General features: G+C 42.2%; 1 long non-coding RNA gene across 1 annotated transcript; it reads left to right on the forward strand.

The window, feature by feature from the left end:
- Nucleotides 1–1,852: 1,852 nt before the first annotated feature.
- On the forward strand, nt 1,853–8,933 carry LOC111536003. The gene is made up of 2 exons (XR_002729623.2): nt 1,853–2,283; nt 8,575–8,933. It is a non-coding gene; the product is annotated as an uncharacterized LOC111536003 (long non-coding RNA).
- Nucleotides 8,934–25,871: the final 16,938 nt, after the last annotated feature.

The following is a 25,871-nucleotide window of genomic DNA, read 5'->3' on the forward strand; positions in this document are numbered from 1 at the left end:
GGAAACGGGGTGGGGGATGGGAATGGGAATGAGAATGGGGGATGGGAGTAGGAGTGGGGTACGCTCACCCCTCCCTTTTGCTCCTGAGATTGATGCCTGGCAGAGACTGCCCTCACCAGTGTTGCACTGATCACCCCACGTTCTGACTCCAGATCCCCTGTGACTTCAGAGGCAGTGGGGTGGTGGGCGCTCCAGACTCAGGAGTCTGGGCACGGGTGGCCGAGGGCTGGCAGCAGGATTGGTGTGGGATTATTTTGGGTGGTCTATCTTGTGTGGGGACTCCTGTGTCCTCCCTCAGCGTCTCACCTTGACTCCTCACATGGCCTGGCCCTTTTCCCTCCGCCAAGCCCAAGGTGCTGGTCAGACAGAGAAGCTCGTTTCTCTCTAACCCCCAATGAGTAAGTCAGTGGCATCACATCCGGGCACCTGGGGCTTTCCTGGGTTGAAAGCGGGGGCCGAACTGGAGATTCTGCCAGGATGGGGATATGGGTGTTGGGGGGTGGTGGTGCGTGTGTGGGGGTAGGGGATGGGCGTGGGGGGGTTGAATCGGGGTTGGGGGTATAGGGGTGCTGGTAGGGAATGGGGGTGTGGATTGGGTTAGGAGTGTGGAAGGGAATGAGTTGGGGGATAGGAATGGGCCTGGGGGACCCTCAGCTCTCTCTTAGGGTCCTGACTTTGATGCCTGGCCAGCCTGCCCTCACCTTGCCTCCTCACAGATCCTGCACCTGCTTCCCTCCGTGATCCTCAAGCTGCTGGTCAGACTGACCACCTCGCGTCTCTCTGATCCCTAATGTGCAAGTCAGTGATGTCACATCGGGGCCACCTGGGTTGACAGTAGGGGCAGAACCTGATTCCGCCAGGGGGGGAGTTGGGTTGGGGGAGGAGGCGAGAGGTCCCGGAGGTAGGGGTTGATGTAGGCGTGCCCCTCAGTCCTCCCTCAGAATTCTGACTTTGATTCCTTGCATAGCCTGGACCCCTGTTCTCTGTGGATGGTGTCTGCTCCCCTCAGACCAAGGTTCTGATTCCGAGTCCCCTGAGGTCACAGTGGGAGGAGAGGTGCCCTTGGGCGACAAGGCCGCTGGGATCTTCCAGGGCTGACAGGAGGGACTAAGTTGGATTCTGTGGCTCCTCTTTGTGCTGGAGCGGACCCTCAGTCTTCACTCAGGAGGGTCCTCCTCCTGGGTCCTGGCTCTTTGTTTAAGTGATGGGTTGGAGATGCTCTGTTTCTCTCACCTCTGAGTATTTGCCCAGCTGTACCCCTTGCAGAAAATGGCTGCGGGTACCAGGCGAGGTGTTCCCTGGGTGGCTGCAGCAACCGTTATTGTAGTGACCTCTGGGAGAAGATGCACACCTTCCCACAGGGGCTCCTCCTTAGCCAAAGCTGGGCTTTGCAAACCTTTTTTCCTCAAAGAAATATATTTTACATATCTTTCGAGGATATATGTAGGTGGCAACATATATATTTATTTCTGTGAAAGAATACCTACCCTTAGTTTGCATGATTCACTCTGATACCCTATTCAACTTCTATTCTATTATTTATGTTCTGTTAAAAGAATTCTTTTCGAAACCAGCCTGGCCAACAGGGTGAAACCCCGTCGTCACTAAAAATACAAAAAAGTTAAAAAATTAAAAAATTAGCTGGACGTGGTGGTGGACGCCTGTAATCCCAGAGCTCTGGAGGCTGAGGCAGGAGAATCGCTTGAACCCGGTAGGCGGAGATTGCAGTGAGCCAAGATCGAGTCATTGCACTCCAGCCTAGGCGAGAGTCTCAAAAATAATAATAATAATAATAATAATAATAATAATAATAATAATAATGATAATGCCAATCCTCACCCACTAAGTTGGTTTCGGGTTGTAATTAGCAGATCTCTGGAACCATACTGCCTTAACCAAGCCAATTTTCCTGCTGTCCTGCTGTTACCCTAGGGCTGCTGGGATCGTGTTTTGAGGTGCTGCCTCAGATTGTGCAATGCAGTGAAGTGGAAATTTTAAAACGTTCATCCTATTCGTTCTGTCATCTGACGTCTAGGCAGGCTAAAGACTTCTCCAACATCCCTGCAGCCCACCCCTCTCCAATCGACACCACCACAAACACAAGTACCAGTTCAAAGTACAGTCCTCAGTCTCACCCAGGACTTTCTGTGTTTTGTTGCTTAGATTTTATTGCTGATACTGTTGTTTTTTCTTTCTTTCTTTTTCTCTAATATAATTTTCCAGAGTTGATTTGGGAAGCAGAGAACAGCAGCCTAAATTTGACTGTAATTTTGGCAGCTACAGGTAAGACAATAAATTGTAAGTAATTTAAGCAGAATTGATATTTTTACCATGTTCTGCTCCTGATCAATGAATATGTTATGGTCCTCTACTTATTTCAAACTCCTTTTACCTGAATTTATCAGTATACTTTGATAGTTTCCTCTAGAAAGACCTTACACATTTTTCTTAGGCTTCTTTTTTGGTAATTCTTGGATTTTGTTGCTATTACAAATGGCATATTTTCTATTAATTGTTCTAATTAATGGAAATTAATTAATTCTAATAGTTATTCCTATTGTGTGGCAGAGAGTTTGATTTTGCTATAGTAATCTGTTGTACACCTCGTTCTGAAAACCCATTCACTTGGATATTCCACATGCCTTTTTCTTTTAATTCTCAAGAATGATAAGGGTATTATCACTAAACATCATGTATTTTTCCTATATTCACGCCCCTTATTTATTATGATACTTATAGCTTGGACTTTGTGTCTCAGTGATGATTTAAAACGTAGAGATAATAGCCTACATCTACTTCTTGTTCCTGCCTTTAATGATAATTCTTTGAACTTTTCACATTTGGTTGCTGTTGATTTTTGGAAATGGATGTTCTCTTTCAATATAGGTTAACTAAATATTTTTACCATGAACTCATATTGAGTTTCTTCCAAAAGCTTTTCCTGTACCCATTGATGTATGTGATCAATTTTTTTCTCCTCTATTTTTTATGTAAAAAATTACAATGAGACTTTTTTTTCTAGTGTTAAATCATGTTTTCTTTCCTTGGGCAGAGCTTGTTTGTTCATTTAATATTCTACTAATTTATATAAATTACATATTTGCTGCTATGTAAGAGAGCTTGTTTATGTGTTTTTTCCATCGGGAGTGGGGGGTGGTCCTCATCTGATTTTTGAATCCAGGAGGGTTAATCTGGGAGAATGAATTGAAGAATTGTCTATATTTTGCGTGCTTTGGAAGAGTTGAGGCAAGATGATGGTTAGTTTTCCTCGATCAGGTGGAATCAGCCTCCAAAACTGACTAACCTGGAACGTTTGAGGGTGGCTTGAGCTTTCAGTATTGTAGTTTCAGTTTGTGTCATTTAATTCAAGTTTTCTTTTTGGATCAATTCGGTCATTTATTTATTTTATTTCTACAAAATAGTTTCACTTAGGATTTTATTTTTAATGGCATGATATTTATGATAAAAAACGTTTTTATTTTGTTTTTGTGTTTTTTGTTTTTGTTTTTGTTTTTTTTATCAGGGAAGCCTCACTCATATAGGGTAATAGAGAGACTAACATAATGAACCCAGCATACCTGACACTCAGCATCAACAACTTTAAATACACAGCAAATCTGGTTCCAGTTAGACACTCACCTACCTGCATCTCAGTTGCTGGAATAATGTGGAGCAAATCAAAGACAGCATACCATTTCATCTCTCAATAATTCAATATTCATTTTTAAAACATGAGGACATTGTACCCAGCCGTACCCCTTGCAGAGAATGGCTGCGGGTACCAGGCGAGGTGTTCCCTGGGTGGCTGCAGCACCCGTGATTGTAGTGACCTCTGGGTCACAATCACTACAAACAAAAACCCAATACAATTCCCATTTCTGAAAAATTAAATAAATAATTATGAAATGTTCAATTGTTTTATGCACTTATCTGGAAGACTTATACTTTATAAAAATTTGTTTCTTTGAATGAGTACCCGAAAATAGTATTACATAGTGATTTTTTGTAATTAAATATTTTATCACCTGTAGGTCCCCTCCACATGATCTGTTTTCTTGCCATTGCTTCGTTGTTGTTGGAAAGAAACAGATCTTGTGTTCTTTTCCAGTTTTCCATAGTCTGGATTTGCAACACTGTGATGTCCTTTATCATATTCTTTAGCCCTTAATTTCTAGGGCTACAAAATGCCCCAGGGTCATCAGATTTATGCCCTGCCCCAGTCGTAAATAAGCCATTTCTCCAAATATATGGTTCCTTTCAATGGGAAGTGGTTCTAGAAATCTACTTCTGGGTGCTAGGTGTGCTCATTGCTACTTTTGCTTTTGGCGTTTAATTTAAAAGCTCTTTAACAAACAAAGTTATGTAAGTTTTATCTTATGATTTCTTATAGAAGTTGTATAGTTTTTGCATTTTGCATTAGGTCTATGGTGTATTTTGAGTTAATTTTGTGAAATACCTAAGGATTTGTCTAGGCTATTTATTATTATTTTTGTTTAGATACCCAGTTGTTCATATACCATTTGTTGGAACAACTATACTTTCACCTTTATTGCCTTTGTAATAAATCACCTGATTATATGTGTGCAGGTCTATTTTGGGGCTCTATTCTGTTTTTTTAATCTATGTGTTTTTTTATCCATTCACCAAATGAAATACATCTTGGATGCCCCTGTTTCTGGTGATTATCAAATAAGCTATTGTATACATTAATATACAATTTCTTATGTAGACATAAGTTTCCAAATTAGTTGGGTAAATACCTAGGAGTAGGATTGCTGAATCTTATCATAAGACTGTTCAGTTTTGTAAGGAGATGCCAAACTGTCTTCCAAAGTGCCTGTACCATTTTGCATTTCCACCATTAATGAATGAGAGTTTCTTTTGTTCCATATCTTCACCAGCAATTGGTCTTTTTTTATTATTATTGTAGACATTCTAATTAGGTGTGTAGTGGTATCTCATTTTAGTACACAATTCTCTAATGACAAAGGACGTTCAGCACTTTTATTACGCTTAGTTGCCATCTGTATATCTTCTTTGGTGTAGTGTCTGTTCAGATCTTTGACTGTTTTCATTTATTTCTATCGTCGAGTTTTAAGAATTTGTGTATATTGTAGAGACAAGTTCTTTACCACATATGTATACTACAGATGTTTTCTCCTAGTCTGTAGCTTCTGTTTTTATTCTCTTAACACCGTCTTTTGAACAGCATACGATTTTTATTTTAATAAAGTCCAACTTGGCAAATTTTTCTTTCATCGATGTTGCTTTTGGTGATAAATTTAAAAACTCACCACCAAACTGAAAATTATATAGATTTACTCTTATGTTTTCTTATACAAGTTGTATGGATTTTGCATTTTGCATTAGGTCTATGATGTGTTTTGAGTTAATGTTTTTGAAATATGTAAGGATATGTCTAAGTTATTGTTATGTGTCTACAGATGTCCAATTGTTCAGGCACCATTTGTTAGGAAAACTATAGTTTTACCATTATTGCCTTTGTTGTAAATCACCTCACTATATGTGTGCAGGTCTATTTCTGAGCCCTATCCTGTTTTATTAATCTGTGTGTCTATTCTTTGCTGATGCTTGTGTCCTCTGTCAAATTCATATTTTGAAGCTTTCGGCCCCAGTATGTCTGTATTTGGAGGTGGGGCCTCTAAGGAAGTAATTAATGTTAAAAGAGGTTGTAAGGGTGGGGCCTTGATCCCATAGAATTAGTGTGCTTATAAGAAGGGACACAAGAAAGCACTGTTGTGCTTGCATGAGAACTCTCTCTCTCTCTCTCTCTCTCTCTCTTTCTCTCTTTCTCTCTCACCCTTCCTCCCTCCCTCTCTCCATGCACATACACAGAAGAAATGCCAAGAATGGATGTAGTGAGAAAGGGCCGTCTACAAGACCACCTCCAGTCCTTTATCTGCGACTTTTAGTCTCCAAAACTGAAAAATAAATAAATTTCTGTTGTTTCAGCTACACAATCCATGGCATTTTGTTATGGAAGTCAAAGCTAACTAAGACATAACCCCAGGGAACAAATTTTTCTTCTGTTTTCTTCTAGAAAAAAGTATTTTTGACATTTAGGGCTATGATTCACTTTGAGTTACACTTTTATATGGGGCAAGGCATGTGCAATGGTTAGTATTATGGGTCAACTTGTCTAGACTATAGTATTCAGTTGTGTGGTCAAACACTAGTCTAGATGTTTCTGTGAAGGTATTTTGTAGATGTGATCAGCGTTTAAAATCAGTTGATTTTAAGTAAAGCAGTTTACCTCCATAATGTGGGTGTGCCTCATACAATCAGTTGAAGGTCTTAAAAGACCAAGGTTTCCTGGAGAAGGAATTCTACCACAAGATTGGAACATAAAAACGCTATGTCAGTTTCTAGCCTGCTGGCCGACAGGCCAGATTTTGGATGTATCAGACCTCAGAATCACCTGAGACAGTTCCTTAAAATATCTATCCTTGTCTTTCTCTCTCTCCCTTTTTGCATGATAGATAGATAGATAGAGGATTGAAATTTAGTTTTGCATGTGGATATCCAATTGTTCCAGACCCAATTGTTGAATACACTATAATTTCTCTCCTCTAATCTTCATTTACATCTTTATCAATAATTAGTTATCTATAGATGCATATACATGTGGATTCATTCCTGGAGTTTATTCTTTTCTGTTGATGTATTGCTGTAATTATGACAGTTCCACACTATACTTATCATTGTTAGTTTACAAGCCTTGAAATGAAGCAGGGTAATCCCTCCAATTTCATTCTATTTTTTAAAGTTTTCTTTAGCTATTCTAGGGCCTTTACACTTCTGTATGAATGTTAGAGTCAGCCTCCCAATTTCTATTTAAACATTTCTGGAATTTGGATTTGGATTGCACTGAATCTTTCAAAAACCTTGGGGGAAAGTGACTTCTTAATATTCAGTCTTTTGACTAATGAATAAAGTTTATATCGCTATTTACTTAGTTTCTCATTAAATTTATCTCTGTAATGTTTTGTAGTTTTCAATGAACAGATCTTATACATCTTCTGTCTATTTATCCATTTAATATTTATTTTAAATTACATTGTTTTGTCTCAATTGCCAATTGCTCATTGCTAGTATAAAAACACAGGTATAATGATCTATATCCAGTGCCATTGCTAAACTCTTATTAGTTCTAGAAGCATTTTTAAGATTGGTAGAATTGTCTGCATATGCTCTTATTTTCTGTAAATAAAGACAGTTTTACTTGTCTTTTTCCAATCTGAAGGCCTTTTTTGAAAAACACTTATTACACTGGACAGAACCACAGGCACAGTGTTGATCTATTCTACTCAACACTACCCTGTTCCATGAACTCATCAGTTTTAGGTTGTATTTTTCTACAGTGCAAACATCCTGCATGATTTCTGACAGGTGAAAATCTGCCTCATTCACCCTACACTGTTAAAATCCAAGCCTGGGTACTACACCTGCTGAGATGAGCATGACCCCACAGTTGAAACAAGATTCATAAGATATCCAATGTAGGAAGTGTATTCACTGAAGTTTGACAGCCTGAAAGCAGTGATTTCAGACTAGGAAAAACTGAAACCCAAGGAGACTGGGAAACCCCTGTGGACACTGGGAAAAGGAGGTACGATGGAAAAGTTCCCTGGTAGTAGCCAAGTGAGTGGTCTTCAAGATGTATAAGAGAAATTTTTAGGAGGAAAGTAGGGTGATTCACATCTACACATAGACTTAAATACAGCCAGATTATCTTGAAGAGATTTCTGGTAGAATAAAATAATAATAATAATAATAATTTTTTTAAAAACTAGATAATGGTGAATGGCAGGAGAAAACAGAAAGCAGCATTGAAATGGAGTGACCTGGGGGAAAAGCTTGGAGGAATAATTCTCTCCGTGCCATGTCACCCACCCCAGTTGAACATGGGAGGAAAGGAGCAGCACTATCTGCTTGGGAAAGCTCTTTAGCAGTTCTAAAGAAATGCCCCTCTTTTCTTCAACCAGACCACTCTGGCTTCCTCCTCATCCTTCCGTCCCCTCCTCATCCTTCCTCCTTTCCTCCTCTCTCTCCTCCCCGCTCCCTCCCACGACAATGTCCTGAAGGTGGTTTGTGATATCTAAGACCTTCTCCCCGACAGGGCAACCATTGGCTAAGTAGTAGCTTGCTGAACTAATCAAAGCTCAGGGGTCTCGTTCGTCATTGTCCTGGGAGGGGTATGTATAGGGAGACCAGGCAGCCTGGAATAGACAATTGAGAGATGCTGGCGAAGATGACCAGGAAATGACAGGCCTCCAGCCCAGTTTTGGAACAATTACCTGCCATCACCAAAGTGGCAAGGAAGAGGAAAGCCCCCCTCTCAACCTAGATCCAGAAGCCCTATCAAGATAAATGAACCACCTGGGCTCCTCCCTTTCTTGACCCTGACTCTTCTCTCCCAGGACTCCTGCCCTGTCCTCACCTAGCACAATCCTCACTTCAGCCCATCCCTTTCTCATGAAGCCCCTGTTCCCACCCCTCCCCCATCCTCTTTCCCCAAACCAGTGCCCTTCTGAGATCTCCCTGTTGTTCTAGATTCCCAAGACAACTAGGAAGGGAAAAGGAACCCTTCAAGGAAGTTCCAGGAAAAACGTCTCTCCCAAAAAGACCACTGCTTCAGGAAAACCTGAGGAAGGGAGTGGGCCAACAGTATCCTGCCATTGTGACCAGCTGAATGAGGAACTCCATCAAAATGAGCCACAGCAGGACCAAAACAGTGAGGAGACCTCTACCTTTTTCAGTGTCTCCCTGAGCAGTCAGTAATTTCAGGGCAAGCTGAGAGGTCTCCAGAGGTCTAACCCCAGATAAATAGCCAACAGGGTCTAGAGTACATTTTACACCCCACAGGGTGTGCCCCATGGTGATCAAAATAAAATAAACCTGTTGTAAAATGATGTGTGGGTCTGTGTGCTCTCTGATTGTGGGGAGGGAGGAAGGAGGAAAGAGGTGGGAGTTTGGGGAGGGAGGGGAGTGGCGTCCTTTTCAATTTCTTTAAATTCTACTTGCTCTTCTTTCTTTGGTTTCCTAGGGTGGAAATTTTGGTTATTGATTTTAGATATTATTTTCTAATATAAACATTTAAAATATGCTATAAATTTCCCTCAAGGAAATACTTTAGCTGAATCCCACAAATTTCTGTACATATAATTTTATTTTCATTCGACTTAATGTATTTTTAAAATTCTCCTAAGACTCCCTCTTTGGCTCATAGGGTATTTAGGAGCATATTTTAAAATTTCCAATATTTGGGCATTTTTCAGACATCTTGGTGTTTGATTTTGAGCTTAATTATATTGTGGTCTAAGAAGATGCTTTATATTATTTCTATTCTTTTCAATTTGTAAGGTTTGTTTGATGGCCCAAAATACCATATATCTTGGTAAATATTTCATGCACACTCAAGAGGAATGCTTATACTGCTATTATTGGATGCGGGTTTTTTTGTTTTTTGTTTTTTGTTTTAATTTTTAATTAGGTCAGAGTAGTTAATGGTGCTGTTCAGGTCATGTATATCCTTCCTGGTTTTCTGCTTACTTTTTCTCTGAAATACTGAGAATAAATTCATAGTTTTGAAAAATATAGTCCCAAGAAACCACAACCACAGTGAAGGTGCAAAATATATTCATCATCCCAAAAAGTTTATTCCTATTATTTTGCTGCCAAACCAACCCTTCAGTAAAAGTGACCCGTGGTGAGCTGAAGTCAGCATCTGCCAACCATGAACACTTTCCCTTACAACAGAGGCAGGTAGGCACAGAGAGGGGCAGTTACTCTCACACACAGACAGTATCCAGGAAGAAAACCAGATCAGTAGTGTCATAGAAGCCAGCTTGCTGGCCTGGTCACAGGATGCCCCTCCCTTTCTTGTGCACTGCCTGCCTTTAAGTCTGGCTCTGCCTTCCTGGCCTCCCTGGCTCAGATGAGTGACTCATTCCTTCTGCAGTTATGATCCAGGAATTTCAACCTTGCCCAACTCCCAGCTGCTTCCTTAGCATGACCTGACTACTACTTCCTGACTAAGGCAGAACATCTAGTCTGCTTTATACACCAGACATCTGGACTTTGGTCCCAAAGGTTTCCTGAGGAAGGCACATCAAGAGCAAAGGCAGTAACCTTATATTTCCTCACCCAAATGCCACATGGGAACCACAAGTGACAGGCTGTTTGACATCTTGTAGTCACACTCTGAGGACTTGGGTGTTGCAGACAAAACTCTTGGTAAGCCTGGTGAAGGAAGATATTTTTCCACTAGTTTCTCTGTCACTCTCTTTTCCAGCAGCCCCTAAAGCCACTGCCAGATGCAAGAGTCTCATGCTCTGCCACATTGTAGCTGAGCCACAGTGATCCTCTCTGGGCACCATGGGGATTAGGAACACAATATGGTGAGGCACTTATAGATGACAGTCTAATGGCTTGCTCTATTCCCATTTTTCTGCTAAAAAACTGAGTCCCCAAGGAGGGACTAAGACATTGAAGCTAACATCTTATGGTTTCCCAAGCTCTTTAATATATAGTATTGGAAGAAAGGCAAAAGGAGGCTCTTATTTCCATTTTTGGAAATCAGAATCCTGGAGTTCTAGTTGGTAAAGTGTCTTGCCCAGGGCAAGTGGCTTTTGACGCTTCCGCTGCCCTGTGAAACCTTTTTCACAACTGGCATAGTGGCTCAGCTGGGCCAGCCAGAGCCCTGCTCCTGAGCAGCTGTGAGTATCCCGTGTTCTTTACAAAGAGCACTGTACAGAGCAAGGAATATCTGTTACTGTCAAGTAGAATAGCCAGCAGAACCAGCAAGAACCTTTGAGGTCCTCATTCTGTGGAGGAAACTGAAGACCAGAGACAACAGGGTCTTGTCCAAGATCACAAGCTAATTCATAAAAGGCAGCGCTGAGCTGCTATTGCCTGGCAGGCTTGGGATCATCCAGGGAAAACGTGGCTGTTCCCTGTGGTTTCACCTGCCTATGTGTGCTTCTGAGAGTGTGTTACTATTCCCTCATTGCCCTTCCCTCTCTCTGCATAGGCCATGTGGATTGTCCTGCCAGCCTCTCTTCACCCATGCAGGGTCAGTGCTACCGGTTACTACAGTTCAGTGGCCAAGTGGCCAGGCAGAGGACCTTGTGGTCTCACAGATCCCAAGATGACTGGAGGAGGAATACCCTGAGAAGTCCCAGGATCAACCTTTGTCTTCCTGATGGAGAGCCCCACCCATCGCTTCTCCTGCCTCTGGTCTCTCACTGACTTGGCTTGAATCCCTCACTCTTGCTCCGGCACAGGCCCTGTTTTCCCTGCCTTCTATGCCTCTGGGGATTTATTCATAGCACTTCCATCCTCCTCTCTCAGACTCATCTTTCCTTACCACCAAAAGCCACAAGCTGGGAGGCTGGGCCCTCTTCTCAGTATGTTTCTGTGGACTCCATGAGTCTTCCCCAAAGTTTTGAGAGGTCCAGGTTTCCACGCTCAGGAGTAGAGGCTCAGAAAAGTGAAGTAACTTGCTGCAAATCACACGGACACTAAAGAGTAAAACCAGGATTGGATCCGTAACTTGGATTTCAAAGCCTGGGCTCCTGCCACTGCACATGAGTCTCCCTCTCTGGGTGGCCTGAAGTCTCCTGCTAGGAGTGAGGAAGCAATTGGGGCATCATGGTGATGGGACAAAATGAGAATCAGAATACCTGGATTGCTTCCAGTTCCAGCTTGGCCCCTTGCTGCCTATGCAGCCTTGCCACAGCCACCTCATCTTTCTGGGCCTTGGTTTCCCAGCTATATAGTGTGGACTACTTTGCAAATCCTTTCTAGACTTCCGTCAGTCAACATATCTTTAGTGCACACAGATTTTGTGCTAGATTGTTCCAGGCACTAGGGAACAGTTACATAAATTCTCAAGGAACTCATAGTCTCTTGAGGGTGGAGGGTTAGAATACATAAATAAATGACCAAAGTAGATTATTCCATGCTTGCTGAGTGCTACAAAGAAGATTCACTAGGAAAAGTGGTGGGAAGTGCTGGGGGTGGGGGGCTGCTTTAACTAGGATGCTAGGAGCTTAAGGTTGGCATGTGGCTCTAGCAGAATAATACATCTGGAAATGCTCCGCACACCAGGCCGTAATGTAAGAAGGGCAGGCCAGTTGGCCTCTTGCCTTCAGATCCTTGTATCCCATTCTCAGTCCTAGTCATCTCCTCCTACTTCCTGGCCTTCAGCTTGCTCTGGCTTGAATTCCTTGCTCCAGCTCCAGTTCGGGCCCTATTTCTCCCTGTCATCCATGCCTCTGGGACTTTCTTTGTAGCACTTCCATTCTCCTCTCTCAGACTCATCTTTCTTTAGCATTGTCTGAGATGCACCTACGGGGAGAAACCTGCCCCTCTCTAGCTCCTTCTGAGGCCTCACATATCTGTCTTCTTATGCTCTGGCCTCACAGGATGTGATTCTGTGTAAGAATAGCTCTCAGCACACAGATACTTCACTTAGCCCATCAGATGGGATCTCAGAAGGCTATAACTGTTTCAGAACCATTTTGGTGGCCCCCAACATTATACCACATGCTGCTTGACACAGAGGAAGAGAGATGCTCAGTTTTTTGTTGTTTGACACTGTCCATAGTGGCAGCAAGGCTTACAAGTTCTTAAACTGAAGGCTTTGTAAAGCCTGGCACAGCCAGGGTAGAGACAAGCAGAGGCTGGTGGTAGGGAGAAAGGGAATGTAGGAGAAGAGAGCACTGGATTTGTCCAAAGTCACTGAGATAGAAGACCTAGAACCTTCCTTCATGAAATACCCTTTTCTCTATTTTCTCCCAGATCACTTTCTTCTGACTCTCTTCTCATTACTGGCTGATCCCCCTCAGTTTTCTCTGTCCAACCATTAAGTGTGGGTGCTCCTCAGGACTGTGCCCTAAATCCTCCCAGCTTTTCCTCTCTGTCACCATACACTCCCTGGCTAACATTATCCATTCTCTCTCTCCAGTCTGGTATCTCTCCTGAGCTTCCGAGCTGAGTGTATGGTTGTTTCCCAGGTCCCTCTACCTGGAGGCCTAACAGGCATCTCAGCCTCAACAAGACCCAAACCAGCCTCATCTCCTACACTCCAATACAAGAGTACTGTGATTAATCCAGCAGTCATCAGAATTGGAAATAAATGCTCACCAATCCACCTATTTCACTTCTAAATAACTTCTAACTCCATCTTCTCATCTCCATCTCCACTATCACCATCTTGATACAGGCCTTTGTGCTGGTCCATTTGCCCTCGGAGCTATTCGTCACCCTTCCTCTGCTCCACTCTGTTTTTCAGGCTGCATTTTCTAACCTCTTGTGCTTCCTGGAGGGCAACTGGAGGGTGAGAGGAAGGGGGAAACCAAGAGGGTATATACTTTGTTCCTCTCTCTGCCTTAAACTGCATCTGTCTTGCCTGTGACTCCATCTCCCACCAACAGACACTCCGTGATTCCAGTTTCCACCAGGTGGCCCTGTCCCAGGATTCTGGAAACCCTGGCTCCATTCTTTGTCTCTTCAGCCAAGGGCAGGTAGTGATTTCCTGCTGTTGCTTATCTCTGGGTTGACTTATCTTATGCAATATGGCTCATCAGTAATTCCACCTCCTCTGTAACTAGTTCCCTGCATTACATTTATCCTCTAAAAAAAAATTGGAAGGGCTTCTCTTTCCCTGGTTGAACCCTGACTGATAAAGCCCTTATTACTTCTAGCCTAGCTTATTGTAACAGCTTTTTAGTAAATCATCCTGATTCTAGTCCTATTTCTCTCTAATTTGCTCCTAACACCACAGACAGAGTAATATCCCTTACGATAACTTTTCATAAAACTCATCTCTTGAAGAGTTTTATGAAAAGTTATCGTAAGGGATATTACTCCATCTTGCCTAGAAGATGTAGTCCTTACCTTGGTTTGCAGTCTAATGGTAGGATGGGTGAGAGAGGAGACTGTTGCCAGTGTTTGGTTACCAGATAGGGGCCAGGGCAGCAAGTGAGGGATTTCCCTTAGCTAGAGGCTCAGTTTCAGATTCCCTCCTCAAAGAAGGGAAGGTGAGCTCTCAAAAATAGCCTTGGTGAGTAATAGATTTCAAGACCCCCTGATTGATACAGACCAACCAATTGGAAGTTCCTGCTTCATCCATTTGCTACATTTACACGACATTCCTGTTACAACAACAGATGACCAAAGTACACCTGTCAAATAAGCTCAGGAGAATATTTTCTTTACCTAGTTCTCCTGGCTTAAAAATTGAATTTGTAAAAATGTTTAAAGAGCTTTGATACAATTGGATTTTTTAAATATCAGGTCAAGGAAAATAAAAATTAGAAAAAATAGATGGAACCAGGGCTAAATTCGTACAAACCTTGCATGCTATGGGATCCTGAACTTTTGGCTTAGCTTGGAATTTTTTAGCAGGCAGTTCCAGGAGAAAAACTCTCCTTTACATGATCCTCAGGGTTCGAAAGACAAAAAACAATCACTGACTCATAGAAGCAAACTATTTCACATAATACGTGAGAAAGAAATTGCTTCTAGGGATCTTCATAAAGAGGACAGGATAGACTTAGTGAACAACATCCTCAACAACATTTTAGAAGTGAGTGTTCTAAGGGAGGCTTCTGTCAGAATTAGATAACATTTTCCTGGGCTCATGGTTTAAGTGTGTATGCTGTTGGGGAGAAGAGGATCTGGAGTTACATTTTATCTGCTTTGTATTATTTTTGCCATTGTTTCCTCAGACTTCTGCACTGTAATACTTACTGAACTTGTTGTGATGACCGAGAATTCTTTTGCCTTTGCCTCTCCCTTGATTAATGTATCAGGTCTATGTCATGTGGCCGTTTACTAATCCATCCAGCAACCACTTATGGATAACCTACTGAACTCCGGTACTACAGTGGTGAAGAGGATTGATACAGCTTCTGCCACCATGAATTTGAAAATGTAGTGTGGGGAGACAGATGATAAATAAGCCAACAAATAAATAAACAAAAATATTAGATAATGATAATGGCTTACAGGAAATAAAACACAGTAATGGGATAATGTTTGGGTAGGGGGATGCTAATTTGTATAAGATGGTTAGGAAAGGACTTTCTCCAGGGTTAAAAGTTGAGCTCATACTTGAATAATGTGAAGGAAGAAACCATACAAAGTTCTTGGATGAAAGTAATTTAAGAAAATGAGACAATAAGTGTAAAGGCCTTGAGGTTGAAAGCAGCTTATTCAAAGAACAGGAAATAGGTCAATATAACTGGAAAGGAGTAAAGCAAGGAAAATGGTAAGAGATGCAAATGGGGAGGTAGTCATGGGCCAGATTATGCAGGACCTTTGTATGTCAATCAATTAATAACTTTGAATTAGTAGTGCTGCCAGAGATGAAAGGGTGACCTAGAGACACCGTATGTGCAAAGGTACAGTAAAGTTCTGTACCTTCAGTGCTTTCCTAAAAAATGTCAGAAAATGTTGAGAATTCATAAGAAGATAGAGGGGACCTCCCAAGAATCACATATGCAATGTAAAGATAAAGTTCACTCTGGCAGCAGTTGATTTTTCTCCTCTCTCCTAGAAATGTAATGTGAGTTATTACAGTGTTGCCATGAGTCTAAACCTGGAAAGGGCTATAAAATATTACGATAGGGAAAGGAAGTTTTCTCTTTCTTATATGGATTATTTACAGAATTTCTCTTTTGGAGACCGGTTGGAGAAATTGCCCAAGCTCCCATGACATTCATCCAGAGAAAGTGAAATCAATAACATGGCCAACAAATCTGTGAGTCAGAGTTGTATTTTCTACTTTTAAGTTACCTACAGACTCCAAAGTGCCATTGATACTAAAATCAGTATGTTACAATCAATAACCCATACCTTGGTGGGCTGCTTCTTGTGGTGTAGTTGCAATAGTTAAGAGAAAAAATAATAAGAACCTGGACTAAGATAATGGCAATGCGGATGAAAAGCTAGGAATCGACTTCAGAAATGTAAATCAAGCAAAAATCAGCAGGATGTGGAGATTAGTTGGATAACTCCCAAAATCACTACATCAGTGACTGTGAGGGTGATGCAATCATTCACTGAAATAGGAAACACAGGGAAGGAGTTAAGTTGCATGGGGTAGGGTAAGGATAAGGTGGTGAGTTCAGTTTGGCTTTGCTGCTTTTGAAATGCCTGTGGGATGTGCAGTTAGAGATGTTGGGTGGATAGTTTGTTATATGCATTAGGAAGTCAGGAGAGTTATGAGCTGCAAATAAAAGTTTTTGTGGGGAGGGGTGTCTTGAGCTTGGAGGTGGTGGTTGGAACCTTGATAGTGGAGAAGACTGTCTAGGGAAAAAGTTATAGCCTTAAGAAAGGAACCCTGGGTTGTGTAACATTTGACAGATAGTTAAAGAAGTGGCAACCCCAAAGAGAATGAGGAGAGACATCATAAGTCAAAGAAGTAGAGTCAAGAAAGGCATGGCCAACAGTCTGCAGTGTTACTAAGGGGTCAAGTAAAAAGAGGACTGAGACTTAACAATGGATTTAGCAATCTGGATGTCATTGCTGACCTTGACGTGAGTGGTTTTCTGTGGAGTAGTGAGCAGAGTCTAGAGCAGTAGAGTAGACTGATAAGCAAGTGGGAGGTTGGTAAGGGGTGGAAACAATAAGCATATATATCTCTTTCCAAGAGTTTGACAGTGGTGGAGGGAGTGGGGGAAGATATGGTGGTTGGGAGATAACACAAGTGTATATGCGTATCCAAACTCACCAAATTGTATGCATTAATTACGTGCAGTTTTTCTGTACACTAATTATACATCAATAAAGCTGGATTTAAAAAGAAAAACTATAGACCATAGATTTATGAGTTTTTAAAAATAGTTATGAGAATCTTTTTTCTTTTATATTGCAGCAATTTGAAAGTGTTTTCAAGTTTGGAGAAGACCTTAGAGAAAAGGAGCATGAAGGAGCAGGAGAGAAATGGAAAAAGCGATGAGGAGACAGAAGGGGACATATTAAGGACTTGGGAGTATGAGTGTGGGAGAGATGCTTACCTTTAACAGAAGGAGAGACACCTCTGAGGCTGGAGGTTGAAGTGGTCAGAGAAGAGAAGACTCATAAATCGATAGGAGGGCAGAGTTAAGGAGTTAAGAGATTTAATTTCTTATGGCCTCCATGTTTTCAAGGAAGTAAGAGCAAAGTTGTTGTCTATAGGCAAGAAAGACGCCAATTTTTAGGAGGCTCGAGGAAAGCAGAAAGTGTTTATTTTAGTGACTGGTGAATGTAAACATTCAAGAAGCCTTGCGGGCCAGTTTCTTTGCAGTCATACAACACTTTTTGAATTTGCCACTCATTTACAACATAACTGTCCAGCCTTATCTGCTGAATGAAAACTGGAGGAGAAGGTCACTATGACCATGGAAAAATATTCCCTTGCAGCAATGATTGCTCAGTTGAGGACAAACCCTGATTTATAATGAGGCTAATCATGGTTGTGTGATTTGCCCCCGCTAGCCTCAGAGCTAGGTCTAAAAGCAAAGAATAGGATTGTGGATTATTAGTTCATCCAGGGATATGATTTTGTTGAGTCGATGCAGGAGAAAGAGATAAATGCACAAGGATCAAGAGTTCTGGGGATAGAGTTGTTCCACTGATCCATCATGTATGGGAGACTGGCTTGGGATGAAAGAAAGAGAGGCTTGAAGGAGCCTGTTGCACTGGGATTAAAGGGATGCACCCAGTGACTGAAGACCTGTCTGAGGTCAAAGAGAAGTGACTTCAGTGGGAGTTAGTTGAAAGGATAGGGGCACATGGTCAGGGCACGTGATCTGAGGTCTGTTGGGGGTAACTTAGCTGGGGTTTCAGCATCTGAGCTTTTGGATAATGCTCCGCGTCCACATCTGTCTGCTCATCGACATTGGCTGACAGCTTCCTGGAGGCCCGCCTCAGGAAAATTTGGCAGCAGAGAGTGGATGAGTGGACTTGGAAAATCCAAATTCTTTTTGAGATGGAGAAGAGGTGTTAATACTTTGGACCCAGGAGAACTTAATGGAAATAATATTTTCAAATGGAAAAAGCACCACAAATGACTAATTAGAAAGAAGACTTTTTTGTCTCCTGGACCAACTGAGAAATGCATGTGATTTGGAGTATAGTGACTTTTTCAATTTCTTAGAAATGGCTGTGGCTTTTCTTATGTATAAGGGCTTTAATTAAGCTAAAATTGCTTTCATTCTCTAAAAATATATGAATATAATAAGAAAAGAAATTGGCCAAATTAACAGAAACCTGAGGATTTACGGGAAATGATTTGTGTTCTTTATGACTTGGATCAGAGCTGGATCAAACAAGTCAGATGCAAAGTGCTAGGACTGACTGGCTTGATGATGTAACAAGCTGACTTAGGTCACTGACTGGCCGACTTCAGCCGAAGAGCCAGCTCTGAGGGCACTTGGTTTTATACTGACTGTGAAACCTCACAGCCATGACACCCTCTGCTTGGTCCTGATGGGGCAGATATGATCTAGAGACCATGCAGAATCAGTCATCCAGCTGCTCTCCTAGGCTGTTCTCAACAGTCTGAGTATCCCATTCGTTTGTGAGCATTTGAGCCTGTTCTGACCTTTAGGCTCGTTCCTGTAATAGACAGAAGATCATGAACACACTGTTTTCTTTTAGTTATTATTCTCCTTCTATCAAATCTCACAGTGCTTCTCACATTTTAATCATCATAAGAAACACCTGGGGATCTTCAATGCAGATTTTGACTCAGTAGGTCTGGGTTGGGATCTGAGATGTTGCAAAGTATCCTGATGCTGATGGTCTGGGGGCTACACTTTGAGAAGCAAGGCTCTCAACCAGGATTTTCCCCAAGAGAGCATTCCCTCACTCACCTTGTCAGTGGGCATTTACTGAAAATCTCCCATGCACCAATCACTGTGCTAGGCACTGGGGTTGGGTGTGGGGGGATAAAAAGAAGATAAAGAGAATACATAAAGAACGAGACACAGTTCCTGCCCAGAACAGAATAGGTAATGATACTGCACTCACGCCTGTAATCCCAGCACTTTGGGAAGCCGAGGTGGGTGGATCACCTGAGGTCAGGAGTTCGAGACGAGCCTGGCCAACATGGTGAAACCTTGTCTCTACTAAAAATACAAAAATTAACTGGGCATGGTGGTGCATGCCTGTAATCCCAGCTACTCAGGAAGCTGAGGCAGGAGAATAGCTTGAACACTGGAGGAGGAGGTTGCGGTGAGCTGGTATCACGCCACTGCACTCCAGCCTGGGCAACAGAGTGAGACTCCACCTCAAAAAGAAAAAGAGAAAAAGAAAGATAGACAGGGGATTGGGGGAACACAGGGAAGAAATTAATCTCCTAAGATTTTTCAGAAGAATTCACAGAGGAAGTGACATTGAGATGGGTTTTGAAATCTGAGTTGGAGAGCACCAGGCAAAGAGATGCAGAAACTTTTCCAGCAAAGGGAAAAGCTTGTACAAAGGCCTAGAAATGTGAAGCATGTTTGAGCAATGGCGGTAAGACTAATGTCACCAGAGTCCCAGGTGACCAGTGGTGAAGAGTGGCTGTAGATGAGGCTCAACAGCTATGCTTTAAGTGAGAGAAAGGGTCACAAAGACCTTGTTTACCCAGCTAAGAAATTGGTCAGCAAACTTCTTTGCCTGTTTACACTTACCAGCTAAACAAAAGGTCAGGCAGGTAGACTGGGCAGACAAATATCTCAGAATAACAGTAACTTCCACAAATGCTCCTGCCTCCTATACTGGGCGAGGCCTCCCCTGGGAGGAAAGCGTTGACAGAGCCTGCAAAGGGGCAAAGCCTTTTGACAGCCATCATTGGAACCAAATTAATGTGCTAATTACTAACGGGGCTCATTTGTGCATCAGAGTCAGCATCAAGGCTCTCGGCTACTACTTTGTGTCTAATTTGCTGTGAGAATCCATGTGCTTTATGTAATGAAAATAAATTGTCTACTTTTCTTTAAAGACTGCATATAATTGGGCCTTTAACAAATTTATACAGGATTTATACAGGCTCTGTCTCCCACTGACTGCCATCATAGCACAGCCAAGTTCCATCAGTACAATGAGGGGACTGAAACCTGTTAGGCTTCTCTAGTTTAGCTGGGTAAGGACAGCAAGGGGAAAGAGAGAGAGAGACAGAGACAGAGACAGACACATAGAGACAGAGATAGAGAGATACAGAGACAGAGGGAGAAATGGAGGCAAGAAGGAAGGGAAGGAAGAAGAAAGGAAACAAAAAGAAAAATGACATTTAAAAATTAAAATTAAAAAAAGACATTTAAAAGACAAAGCATGTAGGTAGCAATCACCATGGGCAAAACCAGAACTGTGTCGACATTATTATGCTCAATTTATAGTTTATACAATAGCAAAACCATTAATTTTAATTGCATGTGGGAGAGTGGCATAATCTTTTTCTAGTTTAGGCCCTTTTAAGCTTATAGTCAGGCCCTGTTCTGGGGAATTTAACCATCTGGATCATGAGGGTATGAGGTATGGGTGAGAGACTGAGCTGGCCTGAATGGTCCAGCCATCAGCACTGAATATTTGGTCACTCCCATTCAGTTTCACCCCAACAATAAAATTATCCACCAGGATGAGAGATTTCAACCTTACTTACAAACTAACTTTATTGAATTTAGTTGCGTTTAGTCAAATACCCTTTTTTCCACTGGCTGCATGAGGCTAAATAACTCACTTGATTAAGTTTTCCATGATTGTCCAATTTCTCTGGGCATAATGCAGCCATCCTATATAACCAGAAGTGAGCAGGCAAGTGATGAGCTGCTTATTCCAACCTCTCATTCTAAATGACAGTGAGGATGCTGGCTAACACCCTCTGGATTCATTACTGGGTCTGGGTAATTTGTCCATAGTGTCCTATGGAATTTGGCTACTAACCTCTATGCCTCATGGGGAATGGCAGAACTGGCTGGAGAAAGGGAAAATAAGGGAGCTTGGTGGAGCCTGACCAAAAACCTTTCTCTCAGACATGAAGGACTGGGGAAGCAGAGCTTCTGCCTGCCATTACCTTTATACCTAGGTTCCAATTATGGGCAAGTTGTTTCACTTCTTTAGGCTTTACATCAGTGAAGTGGAGGTGTAGTACTAACAACTACCTCTTAGATGGAACTATGGAGGGGTGGGGATGGGTGGCGTCCATTCATTCATGTCTTCATTCTTTTAACAAATATGTATTGAGTACCTACTCTGGGTCAGGTCCTGTGGAGAAATGTGGACTACAGTAGTGAAAAGAACAGATATCATGCTGGACTTTCTGTTAGAGGAGACAATGAACAAATGTATAATGTCATCACAGAAGGTCTCCCTAGGGAGGTGGCATCTGAGTTGAAACCTAAGTGATGAGAGAGAGACAGACCTGCAAAAATCAGGAGGAACAGATTTGAAGCAGAAAAAAAAAAAAAAAAAAAAAAACAGCACGATCATCACTATGGAAAAGCTTGGCTTCTTAGAGTAGAAAAAAGGCCTAATGGCTTCAGCAGAGTGATCCAGGGGAATTTTGGTGATAGGTGAAACCATAGAGGTAATAAGGACCTGGCAAGACCATGAAAAGGTATGTGGATTTTATTTGCGCTGTGATGGGAAATCACTGGAAGCTTTTAAGCATGAGAGAAACATAAGTTGGTTTAGCTCTTTAAAAGATCCTTCTGGCTGCTGTGGGGATAACGGATTGGAAGGGCTGAGAGTACACATAGGGTGGCTGTCACAATGGTCTAAACACAAGATGTTATTAGTCCACTGGAGTTGAATGAATCTCTTAGGTTACGGCTTTTTACTAAGCAATTACTGTTGTTTTGATAATCTTCCATTCTCCTGCCCCATTCGCCAATTTTTCCCTCACCACATTCATTAACCACTTCTGCCTTTGAGCCACAGCTTCTCTGCTTTGGTGGGTCCGGGCAATAGAACATGATAGAATGGAGGAGTAAGAGTTACTGAAGGAAGAAATGGATGGACTGATGGATAGCTAGATGGATGGTTATGATGGCCCATATCATCATTATATATCCCTAGTGCCCAGGAGAGATCCTGACACAAAGCAGGTTTTCAAATATTGACTGAATGGATGAAGGATTGTGCTGATAAGTCAAAGTCAGTTTATCTCCAGAATGAGAAATACTGAGTCTTGTTTTAGTGGCGAAAGAATTATAAACTTTGGGTTAGAGAAAATTGCAGAACAAGGACTTGGGAAGAATATGTAGGCAAGGTGGGCCTCACTTGAAGAAAATAGGTGTTTTTTTTTTTTTTTTTTTTTTTTTTTTTTTTTTACAGTGTCTCACTCTGTTGCCCAGGCTGGAGTGCAGTGGCTCAATCTCCACTCACTGCAAGCTCCGCCTCCTGGGTTCACACCATTCTCCTGCCTCAGCCTCCCAAGTAGCTGGGACTACAGGCACCCACCACCACGCCCGGCTAATTTTTTGTATTTTTTAGTAGAGATGTGGTTTCACCGTGTTTGCCAGGATGGTCTCGATCTTCTGACCTCATGATCCACCCGCCTTGGCCTCCCAAAGTGCTGGGATTACAGGTATGAGCCACCGCATGTGGCCGGTTTGCTTTTTTTTAGTAATAATTGACTCAGAAGAAATGTTTCAAAGGGATTTTTAGAAAGTCATTTTGCATGGACATTGACCACATATTTCTTGTTGATGATAATACAAACATGAAAGATTTGGGTTAGTTGTAAGTTCATTCCTGATATACCAAACAACTCAGCAAACCCCTTACCAAGTTTTGGCCATCTCAGTAAGCTGCACTGTCTTCTACCAAGTTCCTTAGACCAGAAAGATAGCAGTTATTCTAGACTATTCCCCCTCTTTTGCTTACTACGTCTAATATATCACCAAGTCCTATCAATTGTACCCCTTAAACATCTCTCTGATCCACCCACTTCTTACCATGCCAGCTGATACCACCCCTTTCCAGGCCACTGTTATCTGCTGCCTAGACTTCTGCAAATGACTTCTAATTGGTCTCTCAGCTTCCGCTCTTCTACTTAATGCAATCAATTCTCCATCTAGCAAAGACATCTTTTTAAAGAAATTAGATCATTTCCTTCCCATACATAAAGCCCTCCAATGGCTAGCTCCAATGCCTACCTTTCCAGCTTCATTTCACACCTGTCTCTTTGCTTCTACTGTATTCTCCTGCCACACTGTTATTTCAGAATATTTTTCTGAAATCTGTGTTTTCACATACTTGGTTCACTCTGTCTAATGTCCTGCTGTGTCTCCCTACTTCCTCTCCTGCTCAGGAGGGAATACTAGTTTTGGAAGAGACAGGTCCAAAGCATGAGATGGGTAGAATTTCTCAACCTCTATCCCCACTGCAGTCAGTCTAGCATCCAACAGCAGAAATTCTTGACCTGAAGTTGGGTGAGGAGAGAAGGGGAAGAAAAAGATGGTCTGACAATGAATGATGACATCCTGGTCCATCCGGGAACATTTGATCTCTTCTCATCTAATCTTTATTTATCTATCCAGTGTCAGTGCTGGAGATTAACCTGAGCCAAAATAGTAACTTATTGTGCCAATGCAAGTTGTAGCTCTAAGTAAGGGGACAACATTATCCAGGCTGATTTATTTCTGACCAACCATTTGAGTCAGAGCACTGGCGAATACAGACCTTGGTTGAAGGTCTTCAGGAAAATACAAACCCATTCCATATTCTTTATGGTTTCAAAGGCCATGCAAGGGCCAGAGCCACTCCTGGTAACACAGTTTCTGAGCAATACACACTCCCCAGGTCTCCCTGGTAATCCAGTTGCCTTGGAAACACAATGATGCGAAAAGTGCTACCTACAGCGAGTGGTTGCTGCTTATCTCTGTTAAATGAAAATCTTCACTCAGCAGAGTTTTGAAAATTCAGGCAAGTTCCTTTTTATCTTGATCTCACTGCCTGGCACATTCTATTTTATGCCAAAAGCCAGCAGGAGCTCTTCACTTCTCCCTAACTGATGTAGATATTTTTTCTGGTTTTGGATTTTGCTACTGTCTAATTGGCTATTACTCTTTGACCCCAGGATGCTCTTTTCAGAATACCAGAAGACAAAAAAAATACAGGTATAGAGTGCATGAACTTTCCCTTGTTGATCCCATCTGAAAGTAGACTGAGGTGAGAGTCTGAGGTATCTACAGAAATCCTTTCCCATCTCACAAATCTTGCTCACTGATTGTATTAGCCTGTTCTCATGCTGCTAATAAGACAAACTGAAGACTGGGTAATTTATAAAGTAAATAGGTTTAATGGACTCACAGTTCCACGTGGCTGGGGAGGTCTCACAATCATGGTGAAAGGCAAATGAGGAACAAAGTCACATCTTACATGGTGGTAGGTAAGAGAGAGCTTGTTTAGGGGAACTCCTCTTTATAAAACCATCAGATTTAATGGGACTTACTTATTCACTATCATGAGAATAGCATGGGAAGGACCAATGCCTCACTATTCAATTACCTCCCACCAGGTCCCTCCCATGACACATGGGAATTCTGGGAGCTACAATTCAAGATGAGATTTGGGTGGGGACACAGCCAAACCATATAATTCCACCCATAGCCCCTCCCAAATCTCATGTTCTTACATTTTGAAACCAATTATGCCTTTGCAACAGTCCCCCAAAGTCTTAACTCATTTCAGCATTAACTCAAAAGTCCACAGTCCAAAGTCTCATCTGAGATAAGGCAATTCCCTTCCACCTATGAGCCTATAAAATCAAAAGCAAGTTAGTTACTTCCTAGATACAATGGAGGTACAGTCATTGGGTAAATAAACCTGTTCCAAATGGGAGAAATTGATGAAAACAATGGGGCTGCAGGACCCACACAAGTCCAAAATCCAGTGGGACAGTCAAATCTTAAAGCTCCAAAATGATCTCTAACTCCTTGTCTCACACCCAGGTCATGCTGATGCAAGAGGTGGGCTCCCACAAACTCCAGCAGCTCTGTCCCTGTGACTTTACAAGGTGCAGGCTCCTTCCTGGCTGCTTTCACAGGCTGGCATTGAGTGTCTGCAGCTTTTCCAGGTACCAGGTACACGGTGCAAGCTGTATGTAGATCTACCATTCTAGGGTCTGGAGGACGGTGGCCCTCTTCTCACAGCTCCACTAGGCAGTGTCCCAGTGGGGACTCTTTTTGGGGAATCCAACCCCACATTTTCTTCTGCAGTGCCCTAGCAGAGGTTTTCCATGAGGGCTCCATCCCTGTAGCAAACTTCTGCCTGGACATCCAGGTGTTTCCATATATCTTCTGAAATCTAGGCAGAGGTTCCCAAACCTCGATTCTTGACTTCTGTGTGCCCACAGGCTTAACACCACTTGGAAGCTGCCAAAGCTTGGAGCTTGTACCCTTCAAAGCCACTGTCCAAGATGTGCCCTAGCCCCTTTTAGCTACAGCTGGAGTGGCTGAGATGCAGAGCACCAGGTCCCTAGGCCACACACAGGAGGGGGCTCCCAGGCCCGGCCCAGGAAACCATTTTTTCCTCCTAGGCCTACAGTCCTGTGATGAAAGCAGCTGCAGGGAAGGTCTCTGACATGCCCTGGAGACATTTTCTTTATTGCCTTGGCAATTAACATTTGACTCCTTGTTACTTATGGAAATTTCTGCAAAAATTTTTTATTTCTCTCTAGAAAATGGATTTTTCTTTTATATCGCATTGCCAGGCTGTGAATTTTCCAAAGTTCTATGCTCTGCTTCCTCTTGAATGCTTTACTGCTTAGAAATTTATTTTACCAGATATCCTAAATCATCTCTCTCAAGTTCAAAGTTCCACAAATCTCTAGGGCAGGGGCAAAATGTCACCTTGCTATGTTTCATGTTGTC

The sequence above is a fragment of the Piliocolobus tephrosceles genome, chromosome 12, assembly GCF_002776525.5.
Source record: "Piliocolobus tephrosceles isolate RC106 chromosome 12, ASM277652v3, whole genome shotgun sequence".
NCBI classification, from domain to species: domain Eukaryota; kingdom Metazoa; phylum Chordata; class Mammalia; order Primates; family Cercopithecidae; genus Piliocolobus; species Piliocolobus tephrosceles.